At 54.2% G+C, this 22,925-nt stretch overlaps 1 long non-coding RNA gene across 1 annotated transcript; it reads right to left on the bottom strand.

The window, feature by feature from the left end:
- Window positions 1–18,062: 18,062 nt before the first annotated feature.
- On the bottom strand, window positions 18,063–21,879 carry LOC123392630. Its single transcript, XR_006607382.1, has 2 exons — window positions 21,729–21,879; window positions 18,063–18,359 (listed from the first exon to the last, which is right to left on the bottom strand). It is a non-coding gene; the product is annotated as an uncharacterized LOC123392630 (long non-coding RNA).
- Window positions 21,880–22,925: the final 1,046 nt, after the last annotated feature.

The following is a 22,925-nucleotide window of genomic DNA, read 5'->3' as shown; positions in this document are numbered from 1 at the left end:
CGCGCTGCTTGTGGTGCTTCTGAAAGGAGGTGTGTGGGGTCCCCCCCGCCCCAGGCGACACCACAGCACCAGCCGTGGGTCCGCGACTCACTCCGATTCTGACCCTCCCCGAATCGGCGCAGACCCCACGGGCTACGGGGTCAGTCCCACAAGACTGCGCCGGTGACTTCAACACTGACCAGGAGTCCAATTGGTCACCTGTGCTCCTGGCCCACCATAGCCTCTTCCTTGGGTTTGATCATTTGCTAGTGGGCTCCGGGAGCCCGGGGAAACACTTCACTTCCTGTTGCTGATTTGCTACAAAAGCTATTTCTAAGGCTGTGAATGAACAGTCAGCCGAAAAGAGATTCATAAGGGCAAGGTCCAGGGGGGTCCTGAGGGCAGGGGACTCTCTCCCCCTGGGGTTGGGATGGGCCCCCCTCCTGGCCTGTGGGTATGTTCGCCAGGTCTGAAGCTCTCTGTATCCCATACTTGGGGATTTTTGTGGGGTCTTCATCCCATAGACACAGTCAGTTATGGACTCACTTTTTGACCCCTCTCTTTCCTCTGAAGGACGGGGGTGGGGCTGAAATTTCCCAACTTCTCATCACAGCCTGATCTCTCTAGGGACCAGCTCCCACCCAGGAGCCCACCACCATGAGAACAAAAGACACTGCTGTCACCCGGGATATCCCAAGAGATTTTGGAACTCTGTGTCAGAAAGTGTGGTCAAAGACCAAACATGAAAACAAAAGATGCCTCTCGCATCCCTATTTACAAGGGTGTGAGGAGCTCTGGGTCAGGAACCAGGGGCGGAGACCTGAGTATGTGTATTTTGTAGGATTTCACACGTGCCCACCCTAAGTGCTCTGCAAACATCTCACCTCTCTGTTCAGAGGTGGCGTGGGAGGGAAAATCACTAGGCGAAGCAGCAGGGGACCAGAGCTGAAGACAAAATGATTTCTAAGTTGTTGGGAGGCCTTGGGTCACTTAGGGCAGTGGTAATGGTAACAGTGACGATGGATGGCCCTGGTCCTCGAGGGTTTCCCGTGTGCCAGGGGCTGGTCTAAGCCCTTTTCATGGAGTCAGATGGGACAGGGGCAGCGGGTGGCATGTGTGTGAGCAGAGGAGACGGGCTCAGTCCACTCGTCTGCTGCTCCATCTGGGGTTCACAATGACCCGGGAGCCGGGACACCCTCCACGCTGGAGTTGGTGAGACTCAGAGCGACTCCAAGGTGTGCATGTTACGCTTAGGACCGAGCCATCACTGGGGGGGGGGGGCACTGACAGCCCCGAGAGGCCAGGCTTTCTGTCAAAACCCAAACCTGCTTTGTAAGTAGAAACAAGGCAAATCCAGAAGGCAACCAAGCAAGGAGCCCTCGCTCACCCGTGGGACTTGCCCATTCTGGTTGGCCCCTGACTCTGAGAATGAGGACTCGAAAGGAGAGGAAGGAGCGCAGAACCCAGAATTCTTTCTCCTTGCTCTCTGTCCTCACCTCACCTTGCGGTGAGCAGAAGGTGGAGGGGGCTGCTAGGATGTGCACCTGCAGAAGAGAAGGTTCTGGGCAGCGTTTCCACTGCACTGGTGAGGATGGAGCGTGTGTGTGTGTGTGTGTGCGCGCACGTGCTGCAAAATACCAGTCACGTATCTGGGTGAATCTGCAGATGGACCAAGTGCCCTTAATACTTGAATTTGGAATTGGGGTTCTTCAGTATACAGCTGGGCAGCAAAAATTCATGCTAATAATTTCAAATTTTAAATGTTTCCACACTTAGAGCAAAGAAATGCCATGAGCCGTCCAGAAAGGAAAATACTTGGTGTTTTCGTCCTTTGAGTACCTTTAGCCGCACTTTCATCCTGCTTTTTGGACAAGGGCCCAGCGTTCTCATTCTGCCCTGGGCTCCCCACTTGCGCCCCAGGCCCATGTACTGTGCAGAAAGAAGGGCAGGAGGCAGCAAGGGCCCAGAGCCGTGTGTGGCGAGCAGGACTTGGCTCGGGGCCCAGCGCCAGCCTCCCCCGACCCAGATTTGCAGAGAGGAAGGAGCTGGGAGACTTGTTTGCACTCGGTTCAGTTAATCAAGAGGCCGGGCAGGCATCAGCAGTAACTTAGACTTTATCACAATATTTGCTTTGGCTCCTGGCTTCACCTTGAAGGTGAAGTTTGGTGAGGGCAGTGGCTGCTGTGAGCTCACTCCCCTGGGTCCTTCTGGAGGCGTGTGAGCACAAAGAAAGCTCATTCTTCTGCTCTTAAAAACAATCAGGCCCTTTCCCTCTTTTATTTATTTTTTCATCTTAAGTCCAATTTAGAAAGGGCCGGGGGCCGTGACTCAATCCTACGTCGTGTCCCTTGGAGAAGCCGAGGACGAGGACGGAGCGTGGGGCCCAGTCACCTCCGGGAGCGACATTTACGACCTGCCAGGAGGCGGAAGGCACACGCCGGCTGGTGTTCCTGTCCTGTCGCAGGGACTGGGAGCTGTGGCATGGGGGGACCTTCCACCGGATGGCCGGCGGTGGGGGCGGCGTCCTCCTGGAGGGACAGCCTTGTCGTCACCAGCTTAGCTGCTCTGAAAGGCTCGTCAGCTTCTGGGGCTAGCAGGAGTGAGGAGCCAGGGAGAGGGGAGACCCACTCCAGGGTCTGAGTTGGGGGTAGTGTCGCCTTCTGGGGTCCCCAGGCCGAGGACCACATAGACAAAGCGTGTGCCTTGGGCCCTCAGTGATCAGGAGGGGAGGAACTGAGCGAGGGGACACTGCCTGCCCAGATGGTGGGATGATGATGGCACTCTCGGGAGGGGACTGGGGGCAGGGCGGTTTGTGGAACTGACTCGCCGGGCCCTTCCAAAGCAGCTTTCTCTCGCAGGCACCCAGCAGGATACGGGAAGGGGCTTGCGGTCGCCTCACTTGGGGGTGAGTGGGACTGCCAGCTCGCGCTCTCAGACGGATGCTGTCACATGGCCAGAGCAAGGAGCGCAGAGAGGTGCTCGGTGCCTGTGAGTTCTACTTATAATAGGGATGCCGCAGAGTCTAAAATTCCCCCATTTTGAAACATCAGTGGGTTTTGTCACCCAAATTGATGTTCTCCTTTTCCTTTGATGACAGCACCTCTGAATTTCTGTCAGGCTCCTGCCCATCCCAAATACAGCAGCTACACGCGGGCCGAATGACAAAGGTCAGGCCCAGGGTTGATAGCAGAAGTGATATGGGCAACTGCCAGGCCGAACCCCAAAGGAAGGGGGTGGCCTCCCCCGCCCTTCTGCCGCCGACTCGGTGCAGACTCAGACCACGTGACGGTGAGCCACCGCGGACCTTCTGGGGGTAGCACTTGGGAAAGGAGGCAGAGTAGAGGGAGGGGGCCTGAGTCCCCAGCCCCATGGAGCCTCTCTCTGTGTCCACGTGCTTGACCTCAGATTGTTCTGGAGAGAGAGAGAAAACTATGTCTTTCTTAAGCCACCATTATTTGAGGTCTCCAGGTCAGCCGCTGAACCTGTACCCTCACTCATTCCTCGGGCAGCCATCTCGGGTTCTGAAACCACCGTACGGTCCCAGACCCGGCGTGCCGAACAGGACACATCCCAGGCTGGGCACAACTTGTGGGACCCTGGTTTACAAGCTCGGCCTTTGATTTGGAAACCTGACCAGGGAATAAGACAGGAAAAAACCAGTTTTATTAGAATCAGTGTGTAATAGTAATCATAATTAAAATCTCAATCTTTGGGGCACCTGGTTAGCTCAGTCGGTTAGGCATTCAACTTTTGATTTCAGCTCAGGTCATGATCTCAGGGTCGTGAGACTGAGTCCTGTGTCGGACTACACATGGGCCGTGAAGCTTGCTGGGGATTCTCTCTCTCTCCCTCTGCCCCTCTCCCACCTCTCATGCTCTCTCTCTCATGGATAGATGAAGGCTCCCTAAGTATCCTGAGCTGTCTGTGCGCAGACTGTGCTCAGTCCTTTTCCTGCATTATCTAGTTGAATTCTCAAATGATCCTGTAAGGTAGGTCCCTTTACAGATGAGGGTGTGAGGGCTTATGACATCATACGTGGACCAAAACACGTTGTGCCTGCGGTCAGTGATAGCTTCTAGGCACCTGGGGCCAGCAGGAGGCCGCAGGGACCATAGACGTGATGCACTCTGATCACACGCTCACCATGGCAGAGATGAGACCGTGGCTAGGATGGGGCCTGGCTGGGGGGGGTTCGGGAGGGGTTGCCCCCTGCAGACCCCCAGGTGGCAGCAGCGTCAGGCCTCAGGAGAGGGGTGACTGCAGTAGAGAAGCAGAAAGAACAAGGGTGTGAGGGACCGGGGATCCCCTCCCGCACGGCTGGGTGTCACAACTCCCTCAGCTCCTTCGTAAGCGGCCTGGCTGGGGGGGGGGCACCTGGACGGTCCCGAGAGGGTGTTGAGATGGGGAGGGCCTCCCAGGTTTGGCTGAGGCCCTGGCCCTGTGGTTTCCTGAGCACGGCTGCTCTTGGGAGTACCCTCGCCCTAGGTCCCCAGCAGCACCCCTGACTCATGCTTCTGTCGTCACAGGAGAACTGTTCCCCAAAACAAAGGGAGGAGGCCTGTGGTGTGCTTCTGGGCAGCCGCAAATGAGGGGTCTCTGAGCCGCCAGACGGCAATAAAGCAAGGGTTCTTCTAAACCAGAAGAGAGAGGCTTGGGCGATTAGAAGGATATCCTGACAAGTTGGAAAAAATAAGGCATTACTTCCCAGGTTGATTCATAGGCCATGGGTTTCATGCCACACTCTTGCCCTTCTGAACCTTCTTAAGGTTTTTCTTTTTCTTTCTTTCTTTCCTTTCCTTTTCTTTTCATTTTTTTTTTTTTTTTTTAAGCCGAAGGCAGAAGAGCGACATGTTAGGAACACAGCCTGGCTCTGCCGCTTACCAGCTGTGTGATCCCAGACAATTTACATAACCTCTCTGAGTCTCCGCTGCTTCTGTGAAGTGGGGGTGACGGGGGGAGTCCCCTGGTCGGGTTGTGAGGATTGAGGTGGAATCGTTGGGTCACAAATGGGCATTATGCATGTTGGATGAAACACTCTACAAGCAGCTACTTGTATTTTCTCGAGGACAGCATCCCTAGCTAGCGTCGTGGTTTCCTACTGCTGCTGTAACAAATTACTACGAACTTAAAAGAACACACATTTAGTGCCTCACGGTTCTGGAGTTCAGAAATCCTGAACTGTAGGTGTCAGAAAGGCGGAGCTCCTCTGACAGGTTCTGAGAGAGGATCCTTTCCCTTGCTTTGTCTAGCTTCCAGAAACTGCATTCTTGGGTTGTGGCTCTTACCTTCGTCTTCAAAGCCAGCAGCATCTTTTTTTTTTTTTTTAAATATTTATTTATTTATTTTGGAGAGGGAGGGGGGAGGGGGGAGAGGCAGAGGGAGAGGAAGAGAGAGAAGCTCCAGCAGACCCCCCACCACATACACACACTGAGCGTGGAGCCAGAAGCAGGGCTCGATCTCACCACCCTGAGATCATGGAATCAAGAGTCAGATGCCCAACCGACCAAGCCCCCCAGGCACCCCACAGCAGCATCTTTAAACCTCTGTCTCTGACCCCGACTTCTGTCACCACATCTCCCCCTCTGACTCTGACCGGCGTGTTCCCGTCTTTTACAGACCCTTGTGATGACGTTTGGCTGCCCCAGGTTGCCCAGGGTGATCTTCCCATCCCCGAATCCTCGATCACATCTGTGAAGCCCCTTTTGCCACTTAAGGGAACATACTCATTGGTTCTGGGGATTGGGACGTGGCCATCTTGGGCTATTATTCTGTCTACAGCTGGTGATGGTGATTTTTTTTTTTAATGGGACTGAGAGGAAATCTTTTTTTTTTTAAGATTTTATTTATTTGAGAAAGAGAGACAGAAATAGTGACAGAGATGGGGGAGAGAGCACGAGCAGGGAGGAAAGGAAGAAGCAGACTCCCCACTGAGCAGGGAACCCGAAATGGGGCTCCGTCCCAGGACCCCGGAATATGACCTGAGTCAAAGGCGGATGCTTAACTGACTGAGCCACCCGGGCACCTCTGAGAAGGCATCTGGAAGGTGGCTTTTTGGACTCAGCATTTGCCACAGAGACCCAAATAGCAGCAGCTAAAACAAGGTGAAGCTCTTGCCAGATCTGAGGAGGTGTACATCATCTCAGGTCCTTGCTCTCTCTGCCTTGATGTTTTACCATCCCCAGGCATGTTCCAGAAAAGCCTGCATCACAACTGCAGCCTAGCCAATGGAAGGAGTGAACAGGAGAGGACACCCCCGCTCCCCTTTTATGAGCACACCCAAAAGTGGGATCCTTCCCTTGTGCCACCACTGTTGGCTGGGACTTGGTCACCCAGGCACACCAGATGCACAGAAGGTTGGGAGTGTGGCTCTTCTCAGTGGCCAGGTGCTCAGTAGAAATGGGAGTTCTAGTACTAAAAAGTGGGGCAAGAATCAATATTGGGGGACAAAGAGCAGTCTCCACTACTGGGCTAAGAGAGGAGAGAAAATCGAGATCTTTCTCGCAGACATGGGGCTGGTGGGGGAGGAATAAGCAGCTCCCAGGAGTGGTAGGGGAAGGATTTGGAAGCATCCATCCCACACACACTTGGTCACTTACCCAGCATCTGGTTTCCTTCTTCCTTCCTAAGAGGAACCCTGGTTTGCTCAAGATCACAAAGCATTTGGCTAAAAAGTTCTATCTCCCAATCTCCCTTGAGATCACGAGTGTGAGCGGAAATCTGTTGGGGATTTCTGGAGTGGCTTTTCGTCTCCCAATGTAAATGCCCTGCCTTCTTGCTTCCCTGGTCTTCCTTCTTACCAGAAGCTCAGGAGCGAAGCTTCAAGGTGCAGCAGCCATGTAAGTGTCACACATGAGAAGTGGGCATCTCAGAGGAGCCTTGATGGATGATGGACGATGGATGGATGGATGGATGGATGGATGGTTGGACAATGGATGATGGCGATAGATGGACGATGGATGATGGATGGATGGTTGGACGATGGATGATGGATGGTATTGCCGAGCCACCTTAACACCTGTGGATTTCCTGCCCTCTGACTTCCTTCCTCTGGAGAAAAATGAACGCCTCATTTGTTTGATCCTCTTTGGCGATTTGGAATCTCCTTGGCCTGCCAGTTTGCTCTCTGCTCTTGTACCTTAGGGAGCCTTGCTCGTGGGTATGCCCTGCCCATGGCCCATCTCATCCGTCCAAGGAGAGGTCCACTGGGGGAAGGAAACCATTTGGAGAGGTCCACTGGGGGAAGGAAACCATTTGAAGGCAGAGGAAGACCACGCCTCTCACAGACATTGACCAGCTTGATCCTGTGTTTGTCAGTGCAAAACAACATTCAGGGGATCTCAAGGTGCTTGGAGAAAACAAATACCACAAAAGGGAAGGACCACTGTGGATACACTGACTACTTCACTCTGGAAGAAGCACAGATAATCCAGGGAGGAGGAGAAAAGTGATTTTGTTCTAGTTTGCATCTTCAAAAGGATTTGAGAGACTTTTGCATCAACAAGAGTAGGTTGGTGTGAAAATGTAGTCATCCGAGAAGAAGAAAATGAAAGAAATATGATCGCATTCGAAGATTTCAGTGAGTGGGCTGAAAAAAAAAAATGTCCAGTGAGTGGGCATCACCCAGCTGGCAATAGAGTTAGTATCTCAAGAATGGAACAGAAGAAATAGCCCCAAATGTAAAGAGCATCCCTAGAGAATATGAGGAAGTTGAGACAGAGGAGATAAATCCAGGAGTTCTAACCCCTGGAAAATGGGAATTCCCAAGGAAGAAAGAGAATGGATGGGGGGTGGGGGCACAGGTAATTAAAGAAATGAGAAGAATATTTCATTGCACTCCAGGAGAGACTTAAGGTCTGCAGATTACATGTTCCACTGACTTTCATTCCTGATGCCTGCCTCCAGACATCAGGGGCAGTTTTTAAAACTTTGAGAATGAAGAGGCTACCCTCAGCCTTCAGAACATAATCATTTTAAAGAATCAGAACTACACAAGACAGACTCAGATCCACACCAGATTTGTCGTCTGCTTGGATGGCGGAAGATAATAAAGCTTAGTCTTCCACAGTCTGAGGGTAAACGATTCTCAATCCAGAGTTCCTTAGATGTAGCTATACAAAATAAAGATATTCCCAGACATTCCGGAACTCAAACATTTACAGTCCTCGTACTCTATATGAGAAAATGGCTCAAAGGTCTATGTCAACCTCCTGGAAAAGAATCTAAGAGCAGAGCATGCACATTTTTTTTTAAGTGGCAGTAGACTGTTCTACCAAAGAGGCAAGTTATACCAGAAAGAAATGAAGGCAATGTATTAGACTTGATGCTTAGAAGATTCTCCTTTAAGTTGTAAAGGTCCAGTGACCCAGGATCACATCTCCTTCTCCTTGGGTCCATTCACTTGTAGCAAATACTATTATTTATTGGTCTTGGTTTTCAATGTTTAATAGGTCAGCCTATTGACGGTTCAAAGAAGACTTAGTTCCAAATTCTACAGCAGAATAATGGGAAATCATTTAAGTAATAAAAACACATTAATGGTAATTTATCAAAAAATTCCACAGCAGGCACTGTTTTAAGCACTTCGCATGAATTAGCACATTTAATCTTCATGACAACTTTATGAAGCAAAAACTAGCATTATCTACATTTTTACCAATGAGGACACTGGAACATAGAGAGGTTAAGCAACTTGCCCAAAGTTACACAGCAAGAAGTGGGAGAGGTGGGATTTGAATTCAGACAGATTGACCTCAGGGTCCACAAAGTAAACTAACATAACAAACATGCATGGGAAGGAAGGGGGGCAGAGAACAAAAATCAGAGTAACTGCATTAATTCCCTCATCTCTCAATGGAAGAAATCGTTCAGTACCATTCAACATTGGTAAGTAGAAATAAACGTATCATTCAGGGTAAACATTACCATCAGAAAAACAAGAAGAGCCAAGGGCTCCTGAGGACCGTGGAGGAAGAAGAATTTTCATGTTGTACTTTTTCCGTGTCCATGTTAATGTCCTCATACTAACTGTGTCTTCATGTTCACTGCTAATTCTTATTATTGAAAAGAGTGTTCTCATGTGCATATGTGATTGCTGTTATTCTAGAAACAACTTCAATTTTCAAAAAACTTGATTCTCTAAGTGCAGCAAACCATCCTGACAGTCCTGAGTGGAAGTTACACGTTTTGGAAGAACAGCAGCCTGCTCGGCCTGACCCCTCTGCTCTGTCCAGTCAGGGCTCTCTCCAACTCTGGAGAAGTCAGTCTGGCAAAGCCTTCCGAGTTCAGAACCTTGGCAAACTCAGCATTTTAAGGGGAGCCCCAAGGGTGTCTAGGTCAGTTAGGCCTCTGACTCTTGGTTTTGGCTCAGGTCATGATCTCGGGGTCATGGGATCAAGCCCCATGTTGGGCTCTGTGCTCAGTGCAGTCTGCTTGGGATTCTCTTTCCCTCTCCCTCTGCCCCTTCCCCACTCATGCTCATGCACATGCGCGCTCTCTCTCTCACTCTCAAAATAAACAAATCTTACAAATTAAGGGAGCCCCAGCATTCCTGGGAAATGGCTGCTAGTTCTTCCCCAGAGAGAGGGGTGTTGGATGGGGCAGCCCAGGGACAATCTGGAGCAAATAGAATCACCAGTCAGGGCATTATGGACATTTGTAAAACCCCATCTCGGTCTAGCAGGATCTTCCAGCTCCCCGGAAGTAGTGTAGGGTGGAGTCAGCCCAACTTTGGGGTCTCTCCATGGTCCTCCTGGGTCTGCAGTCTGTTGGCCTCCTGGCTCCGCCACGCACTGGTGTGGGCTTCCCACGGCCTTCTCGGGAGCCGCAGCCCTTGCCGCTGGCCCCTCCGTACCCCTGTGTTTCTTGCCGTGAATTGTACGGGTTGGCTCTGCGGTCCCCACTATCTCGGGGGGCCGGAGAGCCCCCATTAATTCCCTCCAGCTGCCTCTCTGCAGGACTGAGGTCATCCGTTCTGGCGCAGGAGGAAAGCAGAGTTTGTTGTGTCTTTGTTTCATTCAAATGGTTTGGATGATGACTCACTTAATTTCTTCTTTCTTTCTTTTTAAACCAGGGCACCGTCTGGGAGTCGTTTTTGATTAGGAGTTGACCTCAGAAATATGCTCGCATCATTTTGAAAACATCTCCCAGCACCACAGAAACCAGCTCAGAAGGAGAAAGGACACTGAGTGGACGAGAGCCAGGCCTGGGCGTATGCTTGGGACCAGGACCTTCCCGCGGCTCCCGGGGCGTGCGGGCCTGAAGGGAAGTGGGGCTGCATCCCGGTCATACCCCGGAAGCGTGCTGGCCTGGCTGCGCTGGGAGTGACGATGATGATTGCCATCGTCATCACCACGCACGACACCAGCCGTCTCACTGTGGTAGGCTTACCTACCGCAGACTGTCCGGCTTCCGGGGGGGGGTCCCACGGGTGACCTCATTGTGTGCTCACATCTCCTCTCAGGCAGGCCACTCTGGAGTCTGAGGTCCGAGTGGCATTGTCAGGTACCCCCTGCTCAGGGGCTGGCAGGGTCAGGGTGGAAGGTCAGTGCCCTTGACCCACTGGGTCAAGGCTGTCATAGGGGTCCAGTGATTAGGAGCACAGAGCCAAGAGGCAGAAAGCATGAGCCCAGGCTGGGTATGGGAGAGGGCGGTCACAGGCAGCGAGCAGGGCGTGCGTGCTGTCGGAGGTTAGTGTTGGAAGCGGAGAGCAGGCGGGCAGCTGGGTGCATAGGGTCGGGGGCAGCGGAGAGCTATGGTTGACCAAGGATGAGGCTCCTGTTTCCATCTCTTGCTGTGTATGCCTCTGGGATCTGCCAGATGGCTTCATGGAGGGAGACTGGCGAGGTGGGAGGTATTCATTCCCCCAGGAGTCCACAGCCTGTAGGAGAACCAGGGAGAAATCCCCTCTGAGCCCGGGATTCAGAAAAGCTCCCCCTGGGAGGCGGCTTTGGATTCCGGTGTCTCCGTCTCCAGGGCAACAGCGGGAGCCGGGAAGGAGGGCCCAGTTGGCTTTGTCTCTTGCCAGAACAGCGTCTCCGGTGCGGGTCCTGGGAGTGCTTCTGTGGGATGTTTGCGTGGTTGGGCAGCGCATCAGTCTCCCAGGGCCACGCGGCAGCAAAGTGCCACAGACTGAGTGGCCTAAAACAACAATATGGGTTTGCAAAAAACATTTACTGTCTTACTGATCTGAATGCGGAAGTCCACGGTCAAGGTGTTGGCCCTCCTCCCTCCAGAGGCTTCTGGGAGGAGTCCTGCATTGCTTCCTGTGGCTTCCCCGCGGCCCCGGGTGCTCCTTGGCTTGGGGCTGTGCCCCCTCCTGCATCTCCATGGCCTACTGCCACTTCGCACTGGGTCTTGCCCTCTTGGGTGGACACTTATCCTTGGATTCAGGGCCTACCCAGGTGGCCCAGGATGATCTTCTCTTGAGATCATGACCCTAATTACATCCCCCCAAGACCCTTTTTCCAAATAAGGTAGCACTCATGGGCTCCTCGTGGGCGTTTCGGGGTGGGGGGGCACCATTCAACCTCCTACAGTCAGTAAGATCGATTTTCCCCCATCCAGTGGGAGCTTCTTGAGAATACAAACTGTACGTCTTCACCCGTTTCTTCAGTCATTCGTTCATCCCACAAACATCAAGCGATGGCTGCCATGTTCCAGGCCCAGGCACAGGCTACTAAAGCAACCCCAGCAGATCCCAGAGCTGACCTTGCGGTGGGGGAGGCTGACCTCGCAAGACCGGAAACACGAATGCTGTTGGAGGGGGAGTCGCCCAGGGAATGAGGGAGAGGCAAGGCCGATACGGGTGGGGTGGGGGGGCCAGCTCTAACCAGGGAGGGCAGAGGACATGACCCACAGGCTGGCCCCGGATGCTGAGAAGGACCCGGTGGTTCCTTCCCCGTCACTGTGTCCCTGTGTGATCTTGGGCAAGTCGCCTACTCTCTCTGTGCCTCAGTGTCCTCCTGCGTAAAGTGCCGATGGTGACAACACAGCCGGGGAGAGCCATCCTGCGGACCAGGTGAGGGAGCCAGGAGGAGCCTTCAGACGGCTGTAGTACTCCAAGAGCAGTAGCCAGTCCTCACGAAAGAAGACTTGAGTATTAGCGTTATTAGTGCAGAGCAAAGTGATGCACCAAACCCTTTTTGTTAACAGTTTGGGGTATTTATTCTAAAAAAACGAAAAAGACTTCAAAGTAGTCATCACACAACACTCAGAAACGTCTTGGACTTCCTTGTTTTACAGTGTACTGTTGGGTTTTGTTTGAGTTCGAGTAGGCGGTGTGAGACGTTATACTCTGCTCAGGGCTCGGGAATGTACAACCAATACTTGGAGCGGCCTGGCAGAGGTGCCTGTGGACGCTGGTCCCTACTCTGGGCAGAGCAAGCAGAGTCCCTGGGATTCAGCCCACGAGCCAGGGACCTGCCTGGGCTGGCAGGGCTCCGGGCCTCCTACACGTCGTGCCTCAGCAGATGGACTGAGGTCAGGCTGACATTGTCCTGGGGCGAGGACCAGAGGAGCGACAAAGCTCCCCCCCCCAGGAGCTGCTCTGGTGGGCACAGGGAGGGCCCTAGACCCCTAGGCTCTGGGCCTGCGTGTCCCCAGTGGTGCCTCCAGAATCTGTCCCTCTAGGGGGCAGTAGGGCTCCACCGAGAGACCCCCATCTCGGCTCCCAGAGGCCAGGAAATGCTCCCGGGCCTAGAATCGGCCTCCGTGTGGAGCGTTAAGGGGGATGGCTGCACGCACTTTGCCTTGTCTGGGCCCACAGCTTCGATCTTTGCACATTCGGGTGTTGGGAGGTGGGGACGCTCACGGGGAAGGCAGTCGTTCCTGTTTCTAAAGACAAGCCCGGCAGCTGCATCCACTTAGGGAAGGATTAGGGGCTCCAGCCAGCAGGCAGAGGTCACCTCCAATGGCTGGGGGAGGTGGGTGGGTATCTCAGGCTCCGGACATTCACGTGGAGAAGGTGTGCGTTTCCACGTGCATGTTTATGGCCAGACTCAGGTTTTTAGACTAAAAACAAGCCTCCGTGGCGCGTTCTCCTCCACCCACCCTAGGGAGCATCTGCTCCTCCTCCTCTTCCTCCGCAACCGAGGACAGACCCAGGCACGCTTTGGTGGAGCACTGCGACCCCAGACCTGAGACTCGTGAGCAGCACCCCCGATGGCCCCGTGGTTCTCCGGGGACAAGTGTGGGGGTTGTGAGAGCTCCTGCCTTGGGCGCACACAGCCCCAGGTTCGGATCCTAACTTTGCCACTTCACGCTGGGTGGTCGTCAGCAGGGATCCTCTCTGACCCTCCCGCCTCGCCTGGGACACAAGGGGAGACCTGCCTTGCAAGGTGGCTGTGATTCCTGGACCCCCTTCTGAGGACAGGATTCCTGGAACGGGCTCAGCGTGGTGCCAGGCACATAGCAAATGCGACCCATGACTCTGCCGGCTACCCCTCCCTGCCGCCACCCACCGGCCTGCGAGAGCCCTCCTACCCTGACCTACATTCCTGCGTGGAAAAGTTGCTCTTCTCTGCGTCCTGATTACAGTCTGTCTCCCCTGCTGGGCACGTAGTCAGTATCCGTATCTATCAGTTGATTACGTGAATGAATAATGGGAGCTCGTAAGACAGCTCTCTGGGCCTCCGTTTCCCCAGCTGTGCAAGAGGATGATGGTATTCTGACTCGTCTCCGAGAGTGCTGGGGATGGATCACCGCCAGCAAGCCTGTGTGAGCGCACCTGGCCCAGGCACTCAGTAGATGCAAATTTGCTTCCTGGTTCAGATTTCGGGTGTTGTCCGAGGCTTTATAATGCCAGCAAGAGACTCGCCAGCCTACCCCGCAGCCCCCAGGGGCAGCTCAGACCTGTAGGCCTTGGGCTCAGACAGGTGGGGTCACTTGCCTGTGTAAGTGGCTGCTAAGAGCCCAGGAATGGTCTCAGCCATTCCTCTGTGTGAAACAACCAGAGGCTGTAGTCTTCAGGGGACTGGGTGGCCCATGGTGGGGGGACAGACCTCCCGTAGTGGCCAAGAGCAAGGACTCCTGAGGCATGAGTCCCAGCAAGGCAGCGTTCCCCACCCAGGCCCTCTGGGCAGGTGGATTCACACCTGTGAGGCCCAGCTTCCTGTGAAGGTGGGGCTGATGCTGGCCCCTCCCTCCAAGAGCATAGTGAGAATATAACCAGCACCATAAATGGGAGGCGTTACTGCTGAGTTCACTGTAGAGAAAGGAGGAACAGCCTCCAAGGATGTGCCGATCCTGGTCCCCAGAACCTCCGGATTTGTACTATGTGGGGGGAGGGGGGATTAAGTTTGCTGATGTGCTGGTCTTCTGGTAGGGAGGGTGGCCTGGAGTAGATCCAGTGTAACCACAGGACCCTTAGCAGTGGAAGGGGGAGGCAGGCGCGTCGGTGTCCAGGGGATATGGCAAGAAAGGCTCTACCTGGCATTGATTGCCAGCTTTGAAGATGGGGGAAGGGGCCACGAGCCAAGGCATGCCAGTGGCCTCCAGAGACTGGAAATGGAAGGGAACTCTTAGAGCCTCCAGAGGGAACATAGCCCTGGCAACAGCTTGCTTTTAGCCCAGAGAGGCGTCCGCCCTCACAGACTGTAAGCTCATCACGATTGCTTTCAGCTACATGTTTGTGGCGGTTGGTCACAGCAGCCCCAGGGACATCACAGGGAGGACTCCCTCTCAGGAGGAGGCTCTCACACCTGCTCACAGGGGGCTGAAACAAGAATCCTGTCCTTCATACATGAACAGAGAACTTTAGGATCACGTAGCTCAGCCCTTCAGAGTGATATGCCCCCAGAATCCGTCCAGGGCAGTGGTCTGCTCCACAGGACCTCTTTGGTCGGTCAGGAAATGCCAAACACGTGGTCCACCTTTTAGACAGTCATAGTGTTCTGAGCTCTTCAAGGCCCTGACAAGGTCAGCAGCAGAGAGGAGAAACGGATTTCTGACTTTAACTCAGCACTTTCAAAGAGATGTACCACCAACTACATCCCCCCTAACACCGAGGAACAGCTCACAGAGCCTGTGTTCAGTGCAAGGACTGACCTCACTGAATCGATCTCTGCGACAAAAGGAGAAACTAGGGCCCAAAGAGGCGTCCGTGCCGTCGAGCATCGATGGAGCCCGGCAGCAAGAACAGAGGCGTTGGCAGCAGGGAGAGCCGGTTCGCAGCCTGGCTCCATGGAAACCAGCTGTGTGACCTGGGGAGGCCACTCGCCTCCCGGAGCCTCCATTTCCTCGTGGGTGACCTGGAGATAAAAGTGGCTGCTTTGCCGAACACCATGAATGACTGTCTTCATCCATCCTGAAAGCTAAAACAAGTTACTATAGACTGGCTGGCGTAGAACAACAGAACTTTCTTTCTCGCCCTTGTGGAGGCTGGAAGTTGAGACAGGGGTGGAGGGCCAGGCCTCTGGGAGACCCTCCTCTGAGTGGCCCCTCCGCCTGAGAGCTCTTTGTAAAGGCCCTCACCCCTTCCCGAGGATTAGGCTCCACCTTCGTGACCCTGTCTCCGCCCCAAAGGCCCCGCGTCAAGACATCCTCACGGTGGGAGTTCCCCACGCAGGAGTCCCCACTCCGTGCAAGGATCCGATGCAGGGGCCGGCACGAGCCTGGTAGTCAGGAAAGAGTAAATATTACCATCTGTATGCGTTTCCTATTGTTGACATAACAAATCATCACGGACTGAATGGCTTCAAACAAAAATGTGTTATCTTGCGTTTCTCGGGGTCAGCAGCCCTAAAATCAAGAGGTCGGCATAGCCGATTGCTTCTGGAGGCTCCGAGGAGAATCTTTCTTTGCCTTTTCCAGGTTCTAGAAGCTGCCCACGTTCCTTGGTGCACATGCCTATGTCCTCTGCTTCCTGTCCCTTCTTGGAGCCTGACCCTTCTGCCTCCCTCCTTTAAGGCCCCTTGTGGTTCTGTGAGGTCCACCTAGATAATCCAGGACCATCTCGGGATCTCATGGTTCCTCCGCACAGCTGCACAGTCACTTTTACCGTGGAAGGTGACATCTTCATAGGATCCAGGATGGAGGATGTGGACATGATGGGTGCCATCCTTGCGCTGACCACACGACTCCTCTGATGCCTCCTTTCCTGGGTCTCCCTCCTCCTGCTGCCGTGGGTTTGCTCTCTTCCGCGCCAGCCTGGACACCGAAGGAGTGACTGAGTTCGGATTTAGGGTTCCAGTTGGTCAAGGGGAATATATATACTCCTTCTCACCCCCAGACCATGTAGGTTGTCCTACAGGGTCTTCTCAGAAGGCTACAGCCAAGGATTCTAGAGAAAACAGCAAACATACCCGCGCCGTTGTCGGATACAGGAGCCCCTGCTGCATGCCTGGCCTGTCTTATGCCTGTGGGCACGGACAGACGGGCCTTGCTCTCGAGGACTGACTTCCTTATGGGGAAGACAGCGGAGAGATCAGATGACAGGCCCTAGACCAAAACATGGAGGACCATGGACCATGGAGATGGAGGGAGGCAGAGGGGTGGCAGGTAGCCAGTCTGGCCGGGGGAGCTGGGAGGAGCTGAAGCTGAAGCCTGGGGTTCTAGGTTCAGCAACAGGACAGATGGTGGGGTCATTTTCTGGGAGGGGTTCACAGGAGAAGCCCATCTTGCAGGCACGGCGGAGATGTTGAATTCCATTCTGGCCGTGACAAAATGACAGTGTGAAGGGCCAAAGCGATGTCCACATGGGGCATCAGTAGTAAGGGACGATTCGAGCTGGAGCAAATGGATACAGACATTGCTGGTCTCAGGATGGGACTCGAAACTGTGGGGTCCCTATGGCGGGAAGATAAGGACCTGGGGTTGGAGCCTGGGGAGCCCCTGTTTTAGCTGTAGAGGAAGAGGGGTCGGAGGGCAGGACCTGGGGAAATGCCTGGGTGGGGCATGGGGGTCCTGAAAACCCAGGGGAAAGGGACAGGTTCACCTGGCGGAGAGAACTCAATAGTGTGAAATGCGGCAGAGAAGTCCAGGAAGAGAAGGCTCGAGAAGACTCCATTTGATTCAGCCCGAGAAGGGTGCCGGTCACCTTGGTCGCAGCAGAGTGGTGGGGGCAGCAGCTGAGGAGAGAGCAGAAGAGGAAACAGGAACAGGACACACCAAACACTTCTTAGACGCTTGACTGGGAAGGGTGTGAGAGAGCCAGGCCCATGGCTGGAGGCAGCAGCGAGGTCAGTGGTGTTTCTGTTCTTGTTTCTGGTTTGACAGGGGACACTTCGCCTGTGTAGAGGTGGCCTGCTGGAAGCCAGAAGGGAGAGCATGAGGCTAAAGGGATGGGGTTGTGCCCAGGGGAGTCGGGGGTGGAACCGGGACCGGGGCAGCCCTCCTGGAAGGAAGGACCCAGGTGGGGACAGGGAAGCCCCCAGGGCTTGTGGGGTTGGGGGAGGGGAATCCTTGGGCTGGTCCTGTGTGCAGCAAACACAGCCCCCCTGCCCCGGACTCCAGGTGGGACAGGAGTGGGCAGGACCTCATCATGGCAGCCCCAAGAGCCCCATCAATGGGTCATGCCAGGGCTTCAATTCCCAGAGTGACTGGGTCTGATCCGAGCCTTCAAACCAGTTCCGGCCGCTGAATAATGGGTGGAGGACGCTTGAGGATCAGTCCGGAGGCACATGTGCAGGCCCAGCAGCCTCACACCCATCTGCTTTGTGGGGATGCTGGTGGAAATGCCCCTCATAACACGGAATATTCTGGGAACTGGTATGTTTCAACGATATAAAGCACAACTTCCAGGGGATAAACCGGGCTTGGACCCTGACTCCCTTCCAACAAGCTCTGTGACTTCAGGCTGGTGACTAGACCTCTCTGTGTGTGTTATTCATTGCTGTATAAGAAATTGCCTCAAAACTTAGCAGTTTAGGGCCACCTGGGGGCTCAGTCAGTTGAATGTCCACCTTTGGCTCAGGTCATGATCTCAGGGTCCTGGGATGGAGCCCCACATCAGGCTTCCTGCTTGGCGGGAGCCTGCTTCCCCCGCTCCCTCAGCCCTCCTCATACTTCCCCCTCCCCCCATGCTGCCGCGCTCTTTCCCTCAAATAAATAAATAAATAAATAAGATAAAAACAAAAACAAAAAGCAGCTTAGAACAGCATGTTTATCATCTTAGAGTTTCTGAGAGTTGGGAACCCGGGAGCAGCTTAGCTGGGTCCCCTACTCAGGATTTGTCATGGAGCTGGGCTCCAGGTCCCATGGAGCCCAGTTCCAGGTCCCATGTCGTGGAGCTGGCCAGGGCCAGAGTCCCCTCCAGGTCCCATGGGGCACCATCAGCTGCTGTTGGCAGGGTTCGGTTCTTCATGGGGCTGTTGACTGAGGGCCTCAGTTTCTCTCTGTGGGGTTCCAAGGAGGCTTCGTCCAAGCAGGCAGGTGGGTCGTCGAACCTGGAACCCAGGGGTGGAATCCAGGCAGGTATATAAATCTGAGAGTCTTGTGCACTTAAGTAGTATTTAAAACTATGAAATTGGATGAGGTCACTAAGGAAATGAGTGCAGATGGAAAAGGGGGGTATTCAAATGTTGGGGACATGAGAAGGAACCAGCAACAGAAGGGAGGAGTGGGGGGGGGGGGCTCAGGGGGGCACAAGGGAAACAGCAAGACAGGAGTGCTCAGCTGGCCGGCGAGGCTAGCCCATCCAGGGGGATGGTGCTGGGCAGGTGGCCACTGGGTTTAATGGTGACCTTCGAGTCGCTGGTGGCTTGGACCAGGTGGTGTCAGGGATGTCAAAGCTGGTGGGAGTGAGCAGGAGAGAGGCTGGTGGGGAGGGTGTGGGAGTAAGTGGACATGCCCTGCGTTTCAGGAGTTCGGCTGCGAAGGAAATCAGAAGGCAAGAGCTGAACGGGATTGGGAAGCCAACCATTATTTTTAAAGGAGGAGAAATGAGTGCTCGTGTGTATTTTGGTCAGACTTCTCTGGGGTGCAGGGAAAGATGGGCCCGACGACGGCGGGAGAGGGCTGGGTGGTGTCCTGGGAGGGCGGGAGGAAGGAGACTCAGACCACGGGGGCAGGGCAGTTCCCGGGAGTGTCACTGAGCAGGGCTCCCAGCAGCTCCTGCCGGCTGCTCCTATCCCCCTCATGAGATAGGGTCCCGGGGAGACGGGGAGGGTGGGGGAGGTGCTGACGGTTGACGTGGGGGGAGGTCGGGAAGGTGCGAAGGCTCCTCCAGCAGAGCTGACAGCTTCGGATGAGGAGCAAGGGTAGAGGTCACTGGCCGGCACGCGGGACAGTACGTTTGTGCTTTGCTGTAGCATGTTCATGGGCACAGAGCAAACAGCGCTGGGTTTAACCAGCACAGGTGAGATGATGACGCTTAGCCTTGAGATGGAAGCTGGGAAAGGGGAGGAGGAGGCAGATCAAGGGGAAGGCCACGGGGAGAGGTTGTAGGGGCAGAGGATTGCCGGGGACAGGTGGGACATAGGGTTACTGGAGTCAGGTGCTAGAGAGGGAGGTGTCAGGGTCAGAGTGAGGGGCTGGAAACTGGAGGGCGGAGCCACCGTGACTGGTGATCTCAGGGTCAGCGTGATGGTTCTGCTTCTGCGTGACATCCCAGGACCCTGATTGAAATGCAGGTTCTCTGGCCCACCCCAGACCTGCCTCCTCAGAATCTCTGGGGATGGACCTGCCGTCTGTGTTTGAACAAGTCCCAGGGTTCTCGGATAAACACAAAAATTTGAGAACCTCAGCTCTAGGGCATGATGGCCGAAGAGGGGGACAGATCACAGGACAGAAGAATTTAAGAAACTGAGAAGTCAGGATGAGAAAAGGACCCTTCAACAGATGCTAAAATTGCCCAAAAAATTAAGCCAAGAGGAGAAGCAGAAGAAAGTTCTCTGACCCCGAGCTAAAGTCACCAGGAAATGAGGACATTGCCTGGGGGTAGAGTAAGGAAAGGTGACTGCCGATCCCGGTCCCGGGGATGGAAAGGCTGCCGGCCAGACAGCAGTCCCCCTGACGTCCACCTCGCAGTCCCCAGCACCTGGGGGGACGCCGTGCGCGCTGCAGGTGTGAGTACTGCTCTCGGGCTGGGGAGAGTGGCTTCTTGCACTTTCCAGGTGAGCCCAGTGTAATCATCAGGGTCCTTAAAGAGGGAGGCTGGGGTCAGGGGTGAGGGTATGTGATCTCCGGCGTGGAAGTTGGAACGGGCCCCAGGCCAGGACGCGGATTCTCCCCTCGAGCCTCCAGAAAGAACAAGGCTCCGTGGACACCTTGGTTTTAGCCCAGGGAGACCATTTGGGATTTCTGACTCCAGAACCCTAAGTTAATTTGAGTTGTGTCAAGCCACTCTGGTTTGTGATCATTTGTCACGGGTCGCTGAGGGGAAGGGGGCCTCGGCCGTGGGGCACCTTCAGTTAGAGCAGAAACACCAGGCACGCGTGCGCCGAGAGACGGAGGATGTGGGGGTTTTGTTTGGGGCTGGCCGTGAGATGCCGAGGGCGAGGCAGCAGCAGTGTTTCGGGAGCTGGGGGCAAAAGGTGGGGTGTGCAGGGCCTCGTGGGGGCAGAGAGTGGGACACGGAGGGGGCAGGCTTGCCTTTGACGTCAACAGGGACGCAGGACCAAAGAGATGAGTGCTGAGGATGAGGCCGTGGGAGGTGGGGTGGGAGAGGGGCTCTGGGCCCCGTCGCCACAATGCTGCGAGGGGGCCTGGACCCACTCAGGGCAGTGCTGGTCCCCGTCAGGGCCCCTGGGGTTGTCCAGGACGTTGGCTTGAGAAGGACTTTCTGCAAGGCCTGTTGTGCCCAGAGGGACCCTGTCCCCTCTGCCCCTTTCGGGGGAAGGGACAAGATGTCGGACAGGGCACGGCCCGGCGCAGGTGTTTCTGCACCACAGCCTCTCGTGTTTGCACAATCTAAGGTAGCAAGCGTCTCGCCTGCCTCAGACCCTCCCGTGACTCACCTTGTCCGACAGACGCCCCGGCGAAGTTGTGTTTCACATTTGGCTGGTAAATGGCAGGGGGCCAGCCGCCCTGCTCTTACCTGTCCCTGAGGAGCTGTCGAGCCCAGCAGCAAGCCCTTTACAGGCAAGAAGGCGGCTGGTGGCTGCAGAATGCCAGAAGGCAGATCCCAGCCTGGCAGGCTCCAGGATTCTAGGGAATAATGGTCTTTATTGGCGTCCGCAGCCAGGAGAACTGGTTCTTTCTAGAAGATGGGCTGGAACACACTGGTGTGTAATTAGAAGTGAACACACCGAGCCATGTGGGACAGAAGAAAGGTCTCTCTCTTGAGTCAGAGGTTTGGCTTTTAAAAATTATTAATTAATAGGAAACAATTAATTTTTCATGCATTCCAGACAAGTCTGATGTTATCAATGTCCCCTGCATATGTGAAATTCAGACATGTTTATTCATTCAGTACGCCATTCCGGAGGGCCTGTCGAATGCAGGGTCTAGGTGTGTGGCATCACACAAAGACTGTCCTTGCGCTTGTGGAATTGATGCGTGTACAAGACAGACTGAAAGCAAACAAGGAAGTGGTTGTGCCAACAGGAGCATGCCGGGGGTGGTGGTGTGGGTCAATCCCACATTATCCGGGGGTCAGGGAAGTCCTCTGAAGAGGAGAGATTTGCTCAGAGACCTGAAGAATGAGGGAGAGCCTGGGTCCCTGAACCTCTGGGGGTCAGAACATTTGAGATCCTGGAAGAGCAGAGGAGGCTGGACAAAAGTTTTTGTGTATGCAAGGATCAGCAGAGAGTCGGAGGGTTTAGCCAGAGGGGTCTGGAGAAGTGGTTGGCAGGGAAGATCCCTGGAAGTCTTACCTGCAATCTGGATCATTCTAAATGCACAGGAGAGAGTTTGGTCCTGTGACTGGCGGGACACCAGAGCTCTTGCAGTGTCTCAGACCCAAGCGGTCGAGTTGTCTGTTTCAGGTTTGAAATTAAAATAAGGAAGTGGTGTCAGCAAAATGGCACATAGGAGCTTTTTCTTTCTTTCTTTCTTTCTTTTTTAAAGATTTTATTTATTTATTTGACAGAAATCACAAGTAGGCAGAGAGGCAAGCAGAGAGGTGGGGGCGGGGAGAGAAGCAGTCTCCCTGCTGAACAGAGAGCCCGATGTGGGGCTCAATCCCAGGACCCTGAGATCATGACCCAAGCTGAAGGCAGTGGCTTAACCCACTGAGCCACCCAGGCGCCCTGGCACATAGGAGCTTTTTACCCTACTTCTCCCACAGAGCCTTGATTCCCCCCCCCCAGCTTTATCTAAGTGTAACTGACAAATAAAATTATAACCTAAAGTTATAAGGTATATACATTATAAAAGATACCCCCTTCTAGTTAATTAACACACCCATCACTTCACATACTGACCTTTTCCTGTGTGGGAGAACATCTGGGTTGTCCTCTTAGTACATTTCAGTTCTACAGCAGTGTTCCCAACCACCACACGGTTGTACGTTAGACCCTCCGAACGTACTCCCCTCACAGCTGAAAGTCTGTACCCTTTGACCAGCCTCTCCCTATTTTCCCAGGCCCTTGGTAACCACTTTTCTATTGTCTCTTTGAGCTGGACTCTTCTAGATTCCACATAGAAGTGAAACCATGTAGTTGTCTTTTCATGTCTTTTCATGTGTGCCTACCTTCACTTAACATCCTGCCGTCCAGGTCCACGTTGCTGCACCAGCACCATAGCTTTCCTTCTCGTGGCAGAATAATCTTCCACTATGTGTAGACCCCCCTCCCCTTTGTCCATTCATCCACGAACCGATGCTCCGGTGGTTTCTATATCGTAGCTACTGGGGAAATTGCTGCAGTGAATGTGGGAGTGTAGGCCTTTCATTTCCTTTGGATCTATACCAGAAGGGGGTTGGCTGGATCACCTGGTAGTTCTATTTCTAAGTTATCGAGCAAACTCTGTACTGTTTTCCGTGGTGGGTGACCAGCTTCCATCAACAGGGTGTGAGGGTCCCCTCACTTCCTCACCAGGGCTTCTCTCTTGGCTCTTCCATCACTGCCATC

This window comes from Mustela putorius, unplaced genomic scaffold (genome assembly GCF_011764305.1).
Source record: "Mustela putorius furo isolate JIRA1106 unplaced genomic scaffold, ASM1176430v1.1 tig00000592_pilon_pilon_pilon, whole genome shotgun sequence".
NCBI classification, from domain to species: Eukaryota; Metazoa; Chordata; class Mammalia; order Carnivora; family Mustelidae; genus Mustela; species Mustela putorius.
This window is presented reverse-complemented; position numbering and strand designations above follow the sequence as displayed.